Below are 20,835 nucleotides of genomic sequence, written 5' to 3' on the forward strand. Positions count from 1 at the left end.
ACAGACAAACTATATCAATCATGTAGATACCCTTTGTCTTGCATCTATCAAAATTGCAGACTTTCAGAAGGAAAGCAGCTGTGCAGCAGAAGTTACATTGTTTGCCATCAGTCTAGGCTCAGTGAGCCATTCTTACCGTTTCGGGAAAGTTTCATATCTATGTAAGAACTGTAGGATGTTCCCAGATGCCAGCAGAAGACCAATCTTGCAAGCAAGATTTTCTAAGGATAGCAGACTCAGGCCTCCCATGGTAGCTTTTATGCACTGGTGGTTATTAACTAAATGTTTTCTTCCTTGATAGGCTGTCCCTTTCCTGTTCCTTTGTCTAGAGACAGCAGGCTCAGGGTAGGGATGGAGGGCATTATATGAACCCCCTGGTATTTCTAGGTTGCCTGTATTGTCAGTACCCAGTCTGGGATACAGGAAGCAAAAAGAAAGCCCAGAGAATTTGCTGGCATGTTTTTTAATGTAAATACCCAAACTGCCTCATCTCTACCTTCCAGAGTCTCCTTATGTTTATTTTACATATATTGCCCAGGGTATTTAGCTATACTTAGCAGAAGAATAGGGAGATGTGCAACTGGAACTGTCTTGGAACTGGAAGTCTCAGTATTAATTTTACAATGAGAAAAAAAGGCAATTTTTTCTTTTCATTTTGAAAACAAAACATAACTACATATGATATAGCAAACAAAACAAAACTAACTGAATAAATATAGCAAGCTTAACCTATATATAGGGTTGAAAAATTACTAACAGGGGTGAAAAATATTATCATGATTTGATTCTACTTATTCTAACAGTAAAATGCATTTTCTCTCATTTATAAAAATAATATGTACTCAGCCGGACATGGTGGCTCACACCTGTAATCCCAGCACTTTGGGAGGCTGAGGCAGGTGGATCACCTGAGGTCAGGAGTTTGAGACCAGCCTGGCCAACATGGTGAAACCCCCTCTCTACTACCAACACAAAAAATTAGCTGGGCATGGTGGCAGGCACCTGTGATCCCAGCCACTTAGGAGGCTGAAGCAGGAGAATCGTTTTAACCTGGGAAGCAGAGGTTGCAGTGAGCCAAGATTGCACCATTGCACTACAGCCTGGGCAACAAGAGTGAAACTCTGTCTCAATAATTAATAATAATACTAGTAATAATAATATGTACTCAAAATAAAAAACTGATTCTACTTTTCTACTTTTCGTTGACACAGGTTAATATGTTAGTTTTTTTATTTAGTAAACAAAATGATAATCTCAAAGTTAGTAGAGATTGCAGGGTGGCAGAATATCTACATTCACTTAATTTCACCATCATTTATAGGGAAGAATATCGAGTAGAAATTTTTCCTCAGATGCCGGGCGCGGTGGCTCAAGCCTGTAATCCCAGCACTTTGGGAGGCCGAGGCGGGTGGATCACGAGGTCAAGAGATTGAGACCATCCTGGTCAACATGGTGAAACCCCGTCTCTACTAAAAATACAAAAAATTAGCTGGGCATGGTGGTGCGTGCCTGTAATCCCAGCTACTCAGGAGGCTGAGGCAGGAGAATTGCCTGAACCCAGGAGGCGGAGGTTGCGGTAAGCCAAGATCGTGCCATTGCACTCCAGCCTGGGTAACATGAGTGAAACTCCGTCTCAAAAAAAAAAAAAAAAAAAAAAAAAAGAGAAATTTTTCCTCAGTTGAAGGATAGAAGTAGAACAGACCTTCCATAGATGTCCTGTGCACAGTTTTAATAGGAACAATAAAATGTGTGCTTCTCCTTTATATCCAAAATCATGTGCATTAGAGATAGTATATTCTTAATCCTGGGAATAATAATTACAATGTCCTTACCCACAAATGCTAGACTAATGATACTATATCTGAGATGAAAAATTTAGCATAATATATTGCTTCCCAGTCAACATTCAATTTGAAATCTTAAAAAACAACATCAAACTGTTATGTTGTGGTATTTAATATTATAAGGTAATTCATTTATTTGTTTTTCTTATATCCACAGTGACTCATAAGTGAATAAATTAATATCTCCCGTGCTTCAAAAAATATTAATGAAATGTCTAGACAGTTACAGTCTAAACATTTACAACACCACAAAGCAAGCTTTGATTACCAATAAGCTGTCTGTAATGAATAGGCTACCTTGTTTTATTCATTATGCTTCCAATCTTCAGGAGACATTTCTTTAGCAATGTGTTTATTTCTAAAGAGCAATAGACAGGGTTCTAGAAGCAGCCTTGCCTAAAATTGCCCTCCTGACCTTGAGGAAATCAATTTCCCCTGACCTCAATTTCCCATTTGTAAAAATGAGCTTATTGAATAGCCAAAAGATAAAAAGACAAATAACATTCTGTATTTCAGAGCCTCTGTGGTTTAATAGTTCTCATACAACAGCCTGTGGGCCTGGGCTAGATTTTGACTGTTTCCATCAATCTTCCATTTGCAAAATGAGAAACATTAAGAATCATATAATCCATAAAACCAAATGGAAAAACCATACTCTTCCTCTTTATTGATAGCTGTTATTACTTCCCTGGTATCTGTATTTATCTCTCTTAGAATTGTCAAAGCTTCATCATTCATACTTAAATAAATTTCATAGAAAACTTACATTCAGTATTTAGAATTTCATTGAAAACACCAAAGTGGTAAATTTTCTCTTGATACTGTATCAAGTCCTCAAGTGACTAGTTTTGAAATATTAGTTATGATTTTAAATAACAGTAACTTAACCATGCTAGCTTGAGCCTAAAGGGGGTTGTGGAGAGGAAGCAGGAGAGCACTATTAGAAAGGGCACCGTACCAGACACAGTTATGCATGTGCTGTTGAACCAGGAGCCAAGGTGAGTTCAAGATCCTCAACAATAAATTCTAGATCCACAGGCCTTCTCTCTGGAGCACTGCCATTCATATGACTATGACTCCCAGTCTGTATTGCTTAGCTCCACATTCCAGAATTCTCAGATAGAATCTTATTGTCCTCACTTAGGCCACATGTCTGTCTCTGAACCAATCAGTTCTGCCTAAGGGATCAGGTTCCACCTGAGCTTGCCCCTGTGTACTGGGGAGGGTTCTCAGGGATGAGAGCCTCTCTGTAGGCCAAATAGCCACTCCTGAAGTGAAGTTCTTCTACATTGACAGTTAACAGTATTATTTTCCTAACAAGTTTCAATGTTACTTTTTCTTCCCTTAATATTCTAGTTAATTTATTATTCATTCACCCACTCTATTTTTTAATGATAGTCACATTTTATCCATAAGAAAAGCACTCATTTTCTTCTTCTCCGTTCATATCTTAGCTCTTTGGATTTACATTAATTTTAAATTATACCACCTGGAAATGTATTTTCTGCTGTCACTGTTACTAGCAAATGTAAAAAGTATTAAATAGTTCCAAATTAGTTCATGACTCTCTGATCTTGAAATCCCCCATATTTTACATCAACAGTGATTTCTACATTAATTTTTTTCTTAAAATTACTCTCTCTGAGGTTGGGTGTGGTGGCTTATTCCTGGAATCCTGGCACTTTGGAAAGCTAAGGCAGGAGGATCACTTTAGGCCAGGAGACTGAGTCCAGCCTGGCCAACAAAGTGAGACCCTGTCTCTATTAAAAATAGAAAAACTTAATCAGGAGTGCTGGTGCATGCCTGTAGCCGCAGCTACTCAGAAGACTAAGATATGAGAATCACTCGAGCTCAGGAGTTCAAGGCTGTAGTGAGCCATGAGCATGCCACTGCACTCCAGCCTGGGTAACAGAATGGACCCTGACTCTAAAAAAAAAACTCTCTGAATCTGATTATATTGTAATAATTCCAATTTTGATGTTAATCACACTTATTATTATTTTTTATGGTGAATCTAGCCTATAACTTTTTTATCCTCATGACTTTCCCATAATAATATTCCCAGTTAATATTTTAATAATAATAACAGCTATTATTCATGCATGTAAACATCATAGATGTAATATTTCATTTAATTCTCTCAACCTTATGAGTATCAAATTAAAACTTTCTGTCTCCAAACAAAAAATGGGCAAACTATAGATGTCTGTGTTTTACTCATGGTTTGAGAAAATCACTGGCTGCAATCTATTTAAAATCAGATTTTGTTCCTTGGTGCTCTGCCTCTGATGTTGACTCAACTCCGTTTCTTCATCCTCAAGAAGGCTGGGTGATGTAAGCCTAAGACTCCAGTTAACTGCCACAGATGTACCACTGACCTTGCTTTGTAGATGTATTTATTTTTATTTTCAGTCAATGGTCAGCATAGCTGACATCTGGCACTATTTCCTCTAGATTTCCTCTGTAACATCTGATATAGGTATGAAGCTTTTATGACCCTCGAGAATGTAACTTTAAACATTAACCAGCTACCTGCTTGCTTTGTATTGTTTCTATTTGTGTGTGTGTTTTCATATACTGCTCTGGTGATCATTCTATTTTTCAACTATATCCCACTTCCAATTCTGTTCTGTCTCTGAACAGGCCCGCTCTTTGATTATTTTGCTGGTATCCTTGCTATTATTACTAATCGTTGGCACATGCCAACATCAGAATGTCTAAGAATTGCTCTTAACCCTTTAAAGCAGGGGTCCTCAACCCCTGGGCCACAGATGGGTAAGATCCACGGCCTGTTAGGAAGCAGGCCGCACGGCAGGAGGTGAGTGTGGCGCATGAGCATTACCGACCAAGCTCTGCCTCCTGTCAGATGAGTGGTGGCACTAGATTCTCACAGGAGCAGAAACAGGAACTCTATTGTGAACTGCACATGTGAGGGATCCAGGTTGGGCACTCCTCATGCGAATCTGAGATGGAAAAATTTCATACCAAAACCACCTCCCCACCCCCATTCCCATTCCGTGGAAAAATTGTCTTCCAAGAAACTGGTCCCTGGTGCCAAAAAGGCTGGGGACCCTTGCTTTAAAGTATTGTCTTTAAGCCCATTATGCTAATAAGGAAACTGAGACATAGTGATGTTAGGTGTTTAAGGTCATCCCTCAGGTTTGTGGAGGATTTTAGACCCAGGAAGGTTGACACTAGAGCAACATTGTTCAATAGAAATATAATACAAGCCACATATATGTAATTTTAAATTTTCTAATAACCACAAAAAAAGATAAGAAAAGGAGCGATTGTTTAATAATAGTTGCATGATAATGATATGTCAGTATAAGTTAATTGATCGTAACGAAGATACCACTCTAATGGCAGATGTTGGTAGTAGGGAAGGCTGTTGTTCCTGAACGGCGTAGTGGGTATATGGGAAATTTCTGTATCTTTTTTTTTTTTGGCCAGGGACTCTCAGTGTCACCCAGGCTGGAGTGTAGTGATGCAATCTTGGCTCACTGCAACCTCTGCCTCCTGGGTTCAAGTGATTCTCCTGCCTCAGCCTCCCAAGTAGCTGGGATTACAGGCGTATGCCATTACCACCCGCTTAATTTTTGTATTTTTAGTAGAGAAGGAGTTTCGCCATGTTGGCCAGTCTGGTCTCGTACTCCTGGTCTCAAGTGATCTGCCCACCTCCACCTCCCAAAGTGCTGGGATTACAGGTGTGAGCCACCGCACCTGGCCATCTATGCACCTTTCAATTTTGCTGTTAACTTAAAACTGCTCTAAAAAAAATAATAATCTGTAAAAAGTATTTTCTTAGTCTTTGTTTCTAGAATTCCTAAAAACACCTAGTGCTTAAGAATATCTTTTCATAATGTTCTCTGGGTTTTTGTGCTTGCCTGGGGTTAATAGTTGACCAGATGATTTATTTTAACAGCTGATTCATTCTCCACTCTGCCCCACCCTCACATAATCAGCAGTTTGCCTTTATTTGCAATTGTTTGTCCTGATGGCATATATGCATAGAATTGTGATGGAGGAGAACGAGAACTGAACCCTCACCATCACCATGCAAGAATTATATTTTGTGATCTAGTGTACTCTATATTTCCTTCAGTCATCATAGTCTTTTTCAGACACCAAGAAATCACTCCTTGATTCTGTCTTCTAATTATTGACTAGATTGAGTGAGTGGGGAGAGGGAGAAAAGTTTGCAGGTTGATTTCAATTGCCTACCCAGTCCTTCTGAGTTTTAATATGATGTACATAAGATAAAATCACGACATATACTTAACATTTGAAATTTCCTTCCCCAGCTGAAAGAGAATTAATGAAGAACCATTTGTGGGTACAAATCAGCTCCCCTACTTCTTTGGCATATTTCTTTGGACAAATTACCTCTTTTTGGTTCACTTCTCATATCAGTAAAATAGGCATAATGGTATTTCTCTCACAAGGTCGTTGCCCGGAACGTGGTAATTGCTCAATAAATGACTTTTAGAGTCTCTATTTTACTTATGATTTACAAAACAACCCATGGGCCTACTACTAATTGAACAAAATACATAGATTATTATGTTTCTGAAAAACAAATGCCTGGCAAGGTAATTAAGTTTGCTCAAATCTAACTTAACTGAATTCTTGAAATTTTATTGAGAAAAACAGAATAATTTCCAATAATCACATGACATTGCACCAACCCAGCAAACCCCTCCACCCTCCACATAGTCATAGAATCTGAAGTCATTCAAAACACAGTGTTTGGGCTGGGCACAGTGTCTCACACCTGTAATCCCAGCACTTTGGGAGGCCGAGGCACATGGATCACAAGGTCAGGAGTTCAAGACCAGCCTGGCCAATATAGTGAAACCCCGTCTTTACTAAAAATACAAAAATTAGCCGGGTGTGGTGATGCATGCCTGTAATTCCAGCTACTTGGGAGGCTGAGGCAGGAGAATCACTTGAACCTGGGAAGTGGAGGTTGCAATGAGCTGAGTGCCACGGCACTTCAGCCTGGGCAACAGAGTGAGACTCCAACTCAAAAACAAAAAACAAAAAGCAACACATTGTTTTATACATCGTGCCCCAGTACCTTCTGTTTCTTCCATTCTTTTTTCCTGAAAAAGAAAATATTACTGTTCTTGTTGATCACCTTGATTTTTAGATCTTGCTTAACATCCCCTCCTGTTGTGCTTGGGTTCAGTTCTTACCTCTGTGATGCTCTTAATGTGTCAGTGTTCAAAGAATGAGGCAACCCCTGCCTCTCTGAATGCAAAAGTAGAGTTCTGATGAGGGAAAACAGAAAAAGAGAGATTTCACAGACTTTTCTTTGTACTAAATCATGTTAAATCCATTGTGTATTTCATACTCACAATGCATCTGAGTCCATGCTAGCCATATTTCAAATGCTCAATAGCCACATGTGGCTGGTGGCTGCTGTACTGGACAGCTCTGGAATCTGTACTTTTAACCCTTTATTCTGTCTCTCATTTATTCTTCTATGCTGTATATTTCTTTATTATAATTTTTATATAATTTATTTTCAATTTCTCCAATTTGGTTTCACATTGGAATTGAAATAATCCAAAATGTGGCCACAGGAAATTTTAAAAATCAAGCCACCTCCCCCCCAAAATATAGTTTTAAGCACCCACTCCAAACTTTCTTAAAACTATTTTATTCATTGTTTGTGGAGAAATATGTAGTCATTTGTCCTTTTTAAGACATCACTTAAAATACATTTAATTAGTATCTCAAAATGAAATTTAATTCACTCAACAGTTCTTGGGCACCTGCAGAGACAAAAGCTATAGTAGTTGCTAACAGTAAGTCAAAGAACCCCCTGAAGGAGGGCATGTATATGTGAGAAACAGACTTTGGGTGTGAAAAAATTTGTTACCTGTTTTTTTCATTGCCTTCCACAGGGAAGTCTCAATCTTAGCTGTCAGTGTACAATACTCCCTCACAGAAGACTTAAAATAGATTATAGGCAGGTTTTTCCCCTTTATTTTAAAGGTATGTTTTGCCCTTTTTGGTTTTTATTTTATTTATGTATTTATTTTTTCGGCTAAGCACAGGGGACTTTATTGATGGTACACAAGGTGGGGCTCCCTAGGCCCCTCCCTTTTCAAGGGGTCTGCATGGAAACTGTGAGGAGGGGCAATTCAGTGTGGTGGGGGACTCAGTGTGTCAGGGACTCCCCAGCAGTCAGGGCCTCTCTTCCTCTGGTGCTCTCGCTGAGGCTGGTGGTCCAGGGGTCTTACTCCTTGGAGGCCATGTGGAACATAAGGTCCACCACCCTGTTGCTGTAGCCAAATTCATTGTCATACCAGGAAATGAGCTTGACGAAGCAGTCATTGAGGGCAATGCCAGCCCCAGCATCGAAGGTGGAAGAATGGGTGTCACTGTTGAAGTCAGAGGACACCACCTGGTGCTCAGTGTATCCCAGGATGCCCTTGAGGGGGCCTCTGACGCCTGCTTCACCACCTTCTTGATGTCATCATATTTGGCAGGTTTTTCCAGACGGCAGGTCAGGTTCACCACTGACATGTTGGCAGTGGGGACACGGAAGGTCATGCCAGTGAGCTTCCCGTTCAGCTCAGGAATGACCTTGCCCACGGCCTTGGCAGCGCCAGTAGAGGCAGGGATGATGTTCTGGAGAGCCCCATGTCCATCACGCCACAGTTTCCCGGAGGGGCCATCCACGGTCTTCTGGGTGGCAGTGATGGCGTGGACGGTGGTCATGAGTCCTTCCACAATACCAAAGTTGTCATGGATGACCTTGGCCAGAGGCGCTAAGCAGTTGGTGGTGCAGGAGGCATTGCTGACAATTTTGAGGCTGTTGTCATACTTCTCATGGTTCACACCCATCACAAACATGGGGGCATCAGCAGAGGAGGCAGATATGGTGATCCTTTTGGCTCCCCGCTGCAAGTGAGCCCCAGCCTTCTCTATGGTGGTGAAGACGCCAGTGGACTCCACCACGTACCCAGCGCCAGCATCGCCCCACTTGATTTTGGAGGGATCTCACTCATGGAAGATGGTGATGGGATTTCCATTGATGACAAGCTTCCCGTTCTCAACCTTGACAGTGCCATGGAATTTGCCATGGGTGAAATCATACTGGAACATGTAGACCATGTAGTTGAGATCAATGAAGGGATCATTGATGGCGACAATATCCACTTCACCAGAGTTAAAAGCAGCCCTGGTGACCAGGCACCCAATACAACCAAATCCGTTGACTCCGACCTTCACTTCCCCATGGTGTCTCAGGGATGTGGCTGGCGATGGGAGACAAGATGCAGCTGTCTGTCGAATAGGAGGAGCAGAGAGCCCCTTTTTGTTTTTTAAATTTGATACAGGGTGTTGCTCTGTTACCCACAGGCAGGAGTACGGTGGCAAAATTATAGCTAACTGTAGCTTCAACATTCGGGGCTCAAGTGATACTCCTTCCTCAGCTTCCTGAGTAGCTGGGATCACAGGCATGCACCACCATGCTCAGATAATTTTTTGTTTCTATTTTGTAGAGACAGGATCTCACCTTGTTGCCCAGGCTGGTCTTGAACTCCTGAGCTTAATAAATCTTGTCACCTCGACCTCCTAAAGTGCTGGAATTACAGGCGTGAGCCACCATGCCCAGCCATGTTTTACCTTTAATAGATGTAAGATTGTGATCCCTAAAGGAAAACCCAGGTCCCTAAGGATCTATAGCATGTTTGACAGAAGAAAATAATGTAGTTTTCTCCTAGATTTTAAGTCAGCCAGGAAAGGAAATTATTTGAAGACAGCTCTTTTTAAACTGACATTTGTTTAGATAAATATATTATTTAGAGTAAATTCAGCCCCTGCTATACAGAAATAGTTCATTCAAATTCAGTTTGAATTTCAAATGTCTCCAGGTGTTTACACAACTGCTCTTGTAAAACTTACTACAACTACAGTTCATGTTACTAGGGACTTGTTAAACACCAGCAATTGAAGTACTGTTTTCATACTATCTAGAGATTGAAGAAAATGAAATCCATTTGAAAACAAATTGATAAATACTATCCTAAAAATGATAGTTCTATTGAGCTTCCATTTGAGCAATTGTGTAATTACGTAACTACTACAGAGAAACTAAGGCAGAGAAATTGAAAAATACTTTAGAAGATAAAACTATTGCTATTTTTCTGGACCAACAAAAGAGACTTGTTAAATAGCAATGTTGAAAAGAATGTACTTTATGTAGAAATCAAATAAAATTGAGGCAATTTACTAAAATAACTTCCATTTATATAATATGTGTTTGTAAAACACTATCCTGAGAATTATAATTCTATCATATTTCCATTTGAGTACTTATATAATAATAGCAATAAAACTAAAAGAAAATATTCAAAATTATCTTTTTGCTGTGTTTCTGAATTATTTTAGTGAACTTAACAACAACAAAAATAGTATAATTAACATACAAATAGAATAAAATGAAAACAATTTGCTTAAAAATTCACATTTATGTAATCTACAGTTATAAAACAGTATCATAAGATGTGTAATTTTCTCTAGCTTTCATTTGAAGCACGGAATAATCACTTAATGGCAATGAAACTGACAGAAAATATCAAAATTGCTTAAGAAGAAAGCAAAAATGCATTTTATGATTCTGATCTTTGGAAGTAGGCTTCTTGGGAGGCAGGATCAATTCTGAAGGTGCATCACTTCTGTTTTCAAGTTGTGTGAACAGAAGACAAAATCCAGCACTAATGAAGACATGTTTCTTGTTGCCAGTGAAGGATGTACTGGGCCATGGCCATCCCTGAGGAAAGAATCTCTGGGGAGATCCATGATGGCTTTCCAGAGAAGAGAGCATGACAGAAGTTTCACTTCTCAGAAACATTCCCCTGGGACACATCTGTGCCATCTGACAGGAGGATGAGATAGAAGAACAGAGCCTGGCCTCTGTCCGGGTGGAAGGGTTGAATCTGGCATAATTAAGTGACCAAGATCATCTGCACTGTCTTTCCTGTTGGTTTCCATTTCTGAAAGATGGAAATGTGTGCCTCTCAACATCATCAAAAGAAGGCCTTGAACACTGAATGTCATTGAAGGAGGGCAGCAAAGGAGTATGAGGAGAAACTCTGTTGTTGTGGGGGAATTGCTGCATCCTGATGGAGTTGGCCTGATGGAGGAGTCTGGTCCACACTAGGCACAGATCCTGGATCCCTGAGCCATCCCAACCTAATGCTCCACTGTCGTGGTACCAGGGGATTCTAGTACTTCCCATGCCTCTGCCAAATTCTCCTTTTGAAATATCAGGGACATAGAGATACTTTTTAAAAAGCTGAAACTTAAGTTCTTCCTAAATTATTATTTCTCCAAAGTATGGGTTTTATTTATTTATCAAAGTTTTTCTCAGCCAATAGAGCTCTCAACCAAATATTAAGAGTTTTTTTTTCCTCATCATAATTGATAAGACCTAATGGCTTTTTCTAATTTTTCTAGAAGAATTTTAACTTGAGCTGGGTGTGGTAGCTCACACCTATAATCCCAATACTTTATGAGGCAAAGGCAGGAGCATGTCTTGAGCCCAGAAGTTTGAGATGAGCCTGGGCAACATAGGGAGACTCTGTCTCCACAAAAAAATAATTTTAAAAAATTAGCTACGTATAGTGGTGCATGCTTGTGGTTCTAGCTAGTTGGGAGGCTGAGGTGGGAGGATCATTTGAACCCAGGAGGTCGAGGCTGCAGTGAGCTGTGATTGTGTCACTGCACTCCAGCCTGAGCAACAGAGAGAGACCCTGTCTCAAAAAAAAAAAAAAAAAAAAAAAGAAAGAAAGAATTTTGACTAGGAATTCTGAAGATGTCTAGCACCTCAGATGCATGAATGATTTTTTCATCTGGTTTGGAAAGATTCCACTCTATCTTTCCATAGTAAATCACTTTAAATTGAATCTTGCATAATCATTTTATTTTATTGATGCAGTTTAATAATGATTAAATTTCTGCTGAAGCTCTGAAATCTCACTTTCAAACTGAATTTTTCAGACTGCAATGAAGCTAGTTCATCTTTGAGACTTTTAACATTATCCATAAGTGCAATTGTTATTTTGATTTCTTCAATAATTTAGTGTAGGTTTTATTGCTTTTTCCTTCAAAAGTTTTTAAAGATACATTTACCATAGCCATATAAATCCAGCTTCTTCAGAACTCCATTTTAATAACATAGGTGTTAATCTTCATGACCTTTGGTTAGGCAGTGATTTTTTAAATATTACACCAGAGGCACAAGAAAAGAAAAAGAAAAAACTTGGACTTCATCAAAAGTAAAAATTTTTGTGCATCAAAGGATGCTACCAAGAAAGTAAAAAGACAATCCACAGAATGGGAGAACATATCTGCAAATCAGAGATCTAATAATGGTTTGGTACACAGAATATATAAAGAACTCTTAAAACAACATAAAAACAACCCAATTAAAAATGGGTAAAGGAGATGAGTGCACATTTATCCAAAGAAGATATACAAATAACCAATAAGCACATAAAAAGATGCTCAACATCATCAGTTGTTAGGGAAATGCAAATCAAACCACAGCGAGACACCACCTCACACCCTCTATGATTGCTATAACATAATTTTGTTTTTAATGCTAAATAAGTGTTGGCAAGGAAACCTCAGACTTGAACCCTCAAAACCTGCTAGTGGGAATGTGAAATAGTATAGCCACTGTTTAAAAAAATAAACGTTTTCCTTTTGGAGGCTGAGGCGGGTGGATCACGAGGTTAAGAGATCGAGACCATCCTGGTCAACATGGTGAAACTCCGTCTCTACTAAAAATACAAAAAAAAATTCAGCTGGGCATGGTGGCGTGTGCCTGTAATCCCAGCTACTCAGGAGGCTGAGGCAGGAGAATTGCCTGATCCCAGGAGGCAGAGGTTGCGGTGAGCCGAGATCGCGCCATTGCACTCCAGCCTGGGTAACAAGTGCGAAACTCCATCTCAAAAAAAATAAATAAATAAATAAATAAAATAAAATAAACGTTTCCTAAAAATGTTAAAGACAGAGTTACTACAGTATATGAGCCAGAAACCACACACGTGGGAATATATCTAAGAGAATCAAATCATATGGTCAAATAAAATCTTATACATGAGTGTTCATAGTAGGCATAGTTTATAATAGGAAAAATGTAGAAACAAGCTACATGTCCATGAGTAGATGAATGGGATCAACAGAATGTGGTAGACCCATACATTGGAATGTTATTCAGCCGTAAAGCTAAGTGAAAGGAGCCACACAAAAGGCCACATAATGTTTCAATTTATATAAAATGTCTAGAATAGGTAAATCTACAGAGGCAAAACATAGATTAGTGGTTTTCAGGTGGAAGTGGGGACAGGAATCGTGAGTGACTGCTTAATGTGTGTGGAGTTTCTTTTCAGGGTGACAAAAAATGTAAAAGTTAGATAGTAGTGATGGTTGTATGACATTGTGAATGTTCTAAAAGCCACTGGTTTGTATAAAGTGTTTTTTTTATTATTTTTTATTTATTTTTTAAAGTGTTTTTAAATGAATTTTATCTCAGTAAAAAAACTTTATTTTATTAATCTTCAACACAATCTCCAGTGTCTGAGGCATTAATTATTAATATCTCCAATTCCCAGATCTCATTCTCCTAGATAAGAACAACAGCTCAATCTCTCATCTTCTGCAAGTTTTTTTTTTTTTTTTTTTTTTTTTTTTCAGTTTATTCAGTTTACTCACTCTTCCTTTATATCTTAGCTTCTGGTGAAAGCAGATTTATGTTTTTGTGAAAGTATCCTTTCATCCAGACCATCTTTTATTGCCACCTTAAATTTTTTTTTCATTTATCTGATATATTTTAAAGGCTGTTTTCGTTGCAGCTACTTGAACTTGATGTCTGATGCATTTTCTAAAGACCAAGTCTCTCTTGTAATCTCTTTTAACTCAAAGAATTGGATATTTTCAGAATTTTTTGCTTATGGCCTCCATAAGCAAAGTCTGGCTTCCATTAAAGCAGATTGAAATCTTTCAAATTCTATTCAAATGAGGCTAAGCTTGAAAAAAAAAATTGATGTTTTTCCTCCAGGAAGGCAGAAACGCCAATAGTCCTTTATGTTTACTTGCATAAAGTTCTATTTTAATAATTAAAAACCTGACTATGGGCCGGGCACGGTGGCTCATGCCTGTAATCCTAGCACTTTGGGAGGCCGAGGTGGGTGGATCACCTGAGGTCGGGAGTTCAAGACCAGCCTGGCCATCATGGTGAAACCCCATCTTTAAAAAAAAAAAAAAAATCTGACTATGATTGAAAATACCTTTGTATCCCATAGCAATTGGTGGGGATCTGTGCTGTTTGAGAAGCACTGCTCTAAACTCTTTCTCATGCTTCAGGTATCAGCCAACGTGCCTTTTCCTCAGGGGGGCTTTTGTAACCCCACAATCTGAGTCAGGCCCTTAATTATGACCTTCAGAGAAGCTCCGTCCTTTCCTTCAAATATTTGTCATAGTTTATCATCCCATGCTCACCTCCACCCTGAGGAAGCTATTATCCTAAATTTTGTGTTAAGGCTGTCTTTGTTTAACTTTGACCTTACCACACGTATAGGTAACTCTAAACAAACAATTATTTGATTTTGTCTGTTTTTTAAACTACATCTATTAAGTCATATCATATGTGACTTTCTCTGACTTACTACTTGGCTTTCCCTCTATGTTGTGAAATTCATCCATTTATTATGTGAGGTTGTAGCGTATTCATTTTCACTGCTGTATAAAATTCCATTATATGAATAGATGACAATTTTGTAATCCATTTTAATGTCAATAGAAATTTCAATTGTGTCAACATATTTTGCTATTAGGAACAATTATGGGCTATTGTGCAATGGAGTTTCTTATGCAGGTGTCTCTTGCTTCACATGTGCTAAGAATTTTTTTTTTAGTTTAACCTTAGGAGTAGAATTGCTTAATATGTGACACATGCTTACTTGACTTTACTGGGTGATGCCAAAGTGCTTTTCAAAGTTGTTGTAGCAAATCACACCCCCACCAGAGTGTGTGAGTTTACACTGCTCTATATTCTTATCAAAACTTGGTATTGTCTTATTTTTACGTTTATGCCAATCTGGTAGATTTAAACAGTTTCTCATTGTGGTTTTAATTTGCATTTATCTGATTACTAATGAGATCGAATCTCTTTTCCTATGTTTCTGGGCATTTGGATTTCCTCTTCTGTGAAGAGTCTTTTCCTCATTTTCTACTGAGTCATTTGTCTTTTTCCTTGTTGATTTGTAGGAATTATTCATAGACTCTAGATACTAATATTTGTTTATTATATATATTATAGGACTATCTTCTCCCAGTTATGGCTTCTCTTTTCATTCTTTTTATCATGTCTTTGGTTGAAAAGAAGTTTTTAATTCCTATGATTTATTACCTTTTGCTTTATGGGTGGTTATTCCTGAACTTTGTGTAAGAAATCCTTTCCTAACCATGGTCATAAAGATATTCCAGCCAGGCATGGTGACTGATGCCTATAATCCCAGCACTTTAAGAGGCTGAAGCAGGTGGATCACCTGAGGTGAAATCCCAGCCTGGTCAACATAGTAAAACCCCATCTTAATTAAAAATACAAAAAATTATCTGGGTGTTACGTCAGGAGCCTGTAATCCCAGCTACTCAGGAGGCTGAGGCAGAAGAATCGCTTAAACCCAGGAGGCCAAGGTTGCAGTGAGCCGAGATAGCGCCATTACACTCCAGCCTGGGCAACAAGAGTGAAACTCAGTCTCAAAATTAAAAAAAAAAAAAAAAAAAAAGATATTCCATACTTTCTCCTAAAAGTCTTAAGGTTTACATTTTGTACTTAGGGTTTGATTCATATGAAATTGAATTTTGAATATGGTGTGAGGTAGGTATTCATTTTCATATGAGTCTATTTTTCTCTAGTATCAAGCCTGGGGGTAGGCATTCAACCATTCTGCTTTGTGGTATATTTTCTAGAAAGACAGTCTTGGGCAGATGAAGCAGGAGAAATGTATGAACAAGTTCATGAAAACATTATTCATAATAGCAAAACACTGGAAATGTCCCCAAATGTCCATGAGTAACACAGTGGACAAGTTTTGAGTTGGTGCAAAAGTAATTGTGGTATTTGTCATTACTTTCAATAATAATGATAATAAATTGTTATATGTGCCTGCAATGCAATACCATACAGCACTAAAAGTGAAAGATCGATAGCCACACATATCAAAATAAATCCTTCCAAAACATTGAATTTTGAGTAAATAAATTGTAGAAGAACTCCTAACCCAAGATTCCATGTATATACATTTAAAAACAGAAAAAATTGGGGCTGGGCACAGTGGCTCACGCCTGTAATCCCAGCACTTTGGGAGGCCGAGGCAGGAGGATCACGAGGTCAAGAGATCAAGACCATCCTGGCCAACATGGTGAAACCCCGTCTCTACTAAAAATACAAAAATTGGCTGGGCGTGGTGGCGTGTGCCTGTAGTCCCAGCTACTCAGGAGTTTGAGACAGGAGAATCGCTTGAACCCAAGAGGCAGAGGTTACAGTGAGCCAAGATCATGCCACTGCACTCCAACCTGGTGACAGAGGGAGACTCCGTCTCAAAAGAAAAAAGAAAACAAAAAAAAGAAAAAGAAAAAATTGAACAACATATTAGTGTTGTGTGTGTGTGTGTGTGTGTGTGTGTGTGTCTGTCTGTCTCTGTGTGTGTGTGTGTGTGTGTGCTTAAACTATAAAGAAAAGCAAGAGATTGGTTAACAGAAACTTCAGAGCAGTGATTACCAATGGTGGGGAGGGAAGCGCCTGAGGTTAGGAGTGGACACACAGGGTGCTTCAGAGCTAGGAGGTGGGACATGTCTCCTCTTTCTTTCTAATTCCAACTACTCCATAATATCGCTCCCAGTGCTGACTTCCTGAAGCCCATGTCTAATTATGCCACATTTGTGATCTTCTTACCCTCCAATCATCCTGTAAGTATTGGGGTTCCTAGAATTCTTTCCTTGGCTCTTCTTTTATCTCATGTTACAGGGTGATCGTAGTGGGTGATTTCATTCATCCCCGTGACTGTCAACTGCCACTGAAGTGCTGATGACTCACATTTGTGTCTTTCCTAAACTCCAGACCTACATATCTAGCTACTGAGTAGGTATTTCTGCTTGTATGTTCCATAGTGTCTCAGATTCAGTATGCCTGGTGTCCTTACAAAAATGGGAAATTGGACACAGAGATGCACACATAGGGAGAACACCATGTGAAGATGGAGGCGGAGGTTGGGCGATGCAGCAGAAGCCAAGGAACACCTAGAGAGCCAGCAAACCACCAGAGCTAGGGGATAGGCCCTCAGAAGGAATCAACCCTGCTGACACCTTGATCTCAAACTTTTAGCCTCCAGAACTGTGAGGCCATACATTTCTGTTGTTTAAGCTCCCCAGTTTGTGGTAGTGTGTTCCAGCAGCCCTAGAAAGCAAATACAATATGTATACTTGTCATCCCAATTTTCACATGCAGTAATTGATCCTATAAAAATAATTGCACAAGTGAGCAAAGGAGTTTACATAAGGATATTGATAACAGTAGTGGTTATCATTTACAACAGGGAAAAAAGCCTAAATGTCTTACAGTGAGAGAAAAGTTCATAAATTATTATTTATTCACACAATGGAAAGTGGTGTGGCTTTTGAAAATGATGTAAGTACAAAGCTTGAGAGCAAAAGACATTCACAGTAAGTTGCTTAAAGGGGGCTACAGAAGAGTATGTATATATACACTGTCGGCCATTTTTTTCAAAGTGTGTGTGTGTGTGTGTGTGTGTGTGTGTGTGTGTGTGTGAGATAAATGCATAGGAAAAAGTCTGAAAATATATCAACATATTTACATGCTAGAATTTCAGGTAATTTACATTTTCCTTTCTTTGCTTCTCCATATTTTCTTAAGAGATGTGGTTTAAAAATTAGTCTGTGGGCCAGGCGCGGTGGTTCATTCCTGTAATCCCAGCACTTTGGGAGGCCGAGGCAGGTGAATCACGAGGTCAGGAGTTCAAGACCAGCCTTCCCTAGATGGTGAAACCCCATCTCTACTAACTCTACTAAAAATATAAAGATTAGCCTGGCGTGGTGGCAGGCACCTATAATCCCAGCTATTTGGGAGGATGAGGCAGGAGAATAGCTTGAACCCCAGGGACAGAGGTTGCAATGAGCAAAGATCACACCACTGCACTCCAGCCTGGGCAACAGAGTGAGACTCTGCCTCAAAAAAAAATTTTTTTTCTGTAAGATTTCCTTGTTTTTCCTCTCCCAATTGCCCCCTTTAAGATTGACTGAGTAGATTCACAATCCCTCCATACCTTGGGAAGGAGGAAGAAAGAATAGGAAGAGAGGGAAAAGGACAGGAGGAAAGGAAACATAAATTATATATTAAAGAACTAGGGGTTAAAAAGATTTGTTTGTTTCTTTGTTTATAAGAGATGGGGTCTTGCTGTATCACCCATGCAGTGGCACCTTCTTAGCTCATTGCAGCTTTGAACTCCTGTGCTTAAAAGATCCTCCTGCCTCAGCCTTCTGAGTAGTTAGGACTGTAGCGGTGCCCCATCATGCCTGACTAATTTTGTTTTTTGGTAAAGACAGAGTCTTGCTATGTTGGCCAGGCCAGTCTGGAACTCCTGACCTCAAGGGATCCTCCTGCCTCAATTTCCCAAAGTATTAGGAATACAGGCATGAGCCAGGGTACTTAGCCAGATTCTTGAATTTAGAAAGCAAAATATAGTGCGAACTGTAGGATAAAAAGGTTTCGGGAGGTAGAGTTGTGAATGAGAGGCTCTAAAGCAATATGGGGTGTGAGAGAATTGTGGAAGAGAGCAAAGAGCACAGGAAGAGCATTCCTGGGGGTTACAAATGGGATCGTCTTAAACAGTTTCCAAGCAATGCATATGAAAGCTCAGAATTTCATGTTTCACCATTTTTAGTTGTTGGGATTGTACTTCTTTGAATGCAACATCAACATCATGCAGAGAAAGGACTCAATGAATCCAGAATTTATAAAGTCATTTTTCTACAATTAGCATATGGGCTCCAGTTTGTAAACTGAAGTACACAAGAAATATTACCTTATTTTTCTCTGTGTTAATTTTTATTTGTTGTTATTATTCCTCCCAGTGGCAGAAACTTGGTCGCAAGCAACTAGGTTTTATGCTTTAGATAACATTGAGGTGGAGGTAGGGGTGGGCAAAGGCTTGGGTAATGATGAGGTCCACATGGAATGAATCTGGGCCTGAGGTCTTAAGATAATGGTGTCTTTTAAGATGGGCATCATCCTAGCTGACCTTGAGATCTGCATGATCCCATCTGTCCACCCAAGATCCTGTCTTTCCTGGTCTGGTGGGTCTCTTTGTTGGGTTAATTCTGTTTTTGAGGCAAGGGAAACACTCACTAGGCTCCTCAACCACACTGGGCCATGACTATTATATTCCCCGCCACACTGCACTGTGGGAAAACTCTGGGGTCTTGTCACCTCAAGGGCTCAATATGTGACTTAGGGAGAGACCCATAGATCCACTTAAGCCACCAGATGGTTAATATTCTCAAATTGATTGTATTGAAGGATGCAAAGTATTTTTTCTGGTTGTCTGTGATGGTATTGCCAAAGGAAATTAACATTTGAGTCAAGGGACTGAGAAAGGCCCACCCATCCTCAATGTGGGCGGGCACCATTCAATCAACTGCCAACTTAGCTAGAATAAAGCAGGCAGAAGAAGGTGGGAGAAGCTGACTTGCTGAGCCTTCCAGCTTTCATCTTTCTCCAGTGTTGGATGCTTTCTGCCCTTGAACATCAGATTTTAAGTTCTTTGGCTTTTGGACTCTTGGATTTACAATAGTGGTTTGCCAAAGGGCTTTCAGGCCTTCGGCCACAGACTGAAGGCTGCACTGTCGGCTTCCCTACTTTTGTTTTGGGATTCAGACTGATCTGCTACTGGCTTCCTTGCTACTCAGCATGCAGACTGCCTATCATGGGACTTTACCTGTTAGCGTGATCATGTGTCAATTCTTCTTAGTAAACTGCCTTTCACATATACATTATCCTATTAGTTCTGTCCCTCTAGAGAACCCTGACTAATACAGATTTTGGTACCTGGAGTGAGTGGTTCAAAAATTTTAAGGATGGATATCTTTTTTTTTTTTTAATTGTACTTTAAGTTCTGAGGTACATGTGCAGAACATGCAGGTTTGTTACATAGGTATACACATGGCATGGTGGCTGTCTGCATTCATCACCCTGTCATCTACTTTATGTATTTCTCCCAATGCTAAAGGATGGATTTCTTCTTCTTCTTTTTTTTTTTTTTTTTAAAGACAGGGTTTCAACGTATTGGTCAGGCTGGTCTTGAACTCCTGACCTCAGGTGATCCACCTGCCTTAGCTTTTCAAAGTGCTGGGATTACAGGCATGAGCCACTGAGCCCAGCGGATGGATTTCTTTAGTTGGCTTCAGGGTTTCTGGAATTGGCTGTCTAATCTGATTAGACCCCAAAAATACTAAGGACTCTACTTCAAATAGTATAGAAAACACTGATAGTCCTTGGTGTGAATTGTTTAGAGAGTTACGCAAAATAAATGCATTTGATATTCCTGATTCACTGCGCTGGAGAGCAAGGAGTTTAGCAACTCTATATGTAATACCTGTAGGGAGTCAGCTCTACATCACATGTGGGTACCCCAAGTTCAGTGGGACAAAGGAATGAGAAAAACACAGATTAAGAGAGAAAGCGTGACCAGGGAGCCATCGCTTTATTACTTTGGAGGAGACAATGAAGGTCCCGAGCTCTGATCATCCACACTATTTATTTATTGCAATCACTTTGATCTATAGGGTAGGGGTGGAGTGATGGTGTAGTGAATCAGTGAGCTGGAAGTGAATCAGTGAGCTGGACTGGTGTGTCATCTTAAGGATTGATAACAGTGGCAGTTTGGGAGTT

General features: G+C 39.5%; 1 pseudogene; it reads right to left on the reverse strand.

Annotated features, from left to right (window-relative positions):
• Positions 1–7,947: 7,947 nt before the first annotated feature.
• Positions 7,948–9,089, reverse strand: LOC116537411 (annotated as a pseudogene).
• Between the last annotated feature and the right edge of the window lie 11,746 nt (positions 9,090–20,835).

The sequence above is a fragment of the Sapajus apella genome, unplaced genomic scaffold (genome assembly GCF_009761245.1).
Source record: "Sapajus apella isolate SASKATOON/1434 unplaced genomic scaffold, GSC_monkey_1.0 scaffold110, whole genome shotgun sequence".
NCBI classification, from domain to species: domain Eukaryota; kingdom Metazoa; phylum Chordata; class Mammalia; order Primates; family Cebidae; genus Sapajus; species Sapajus apella.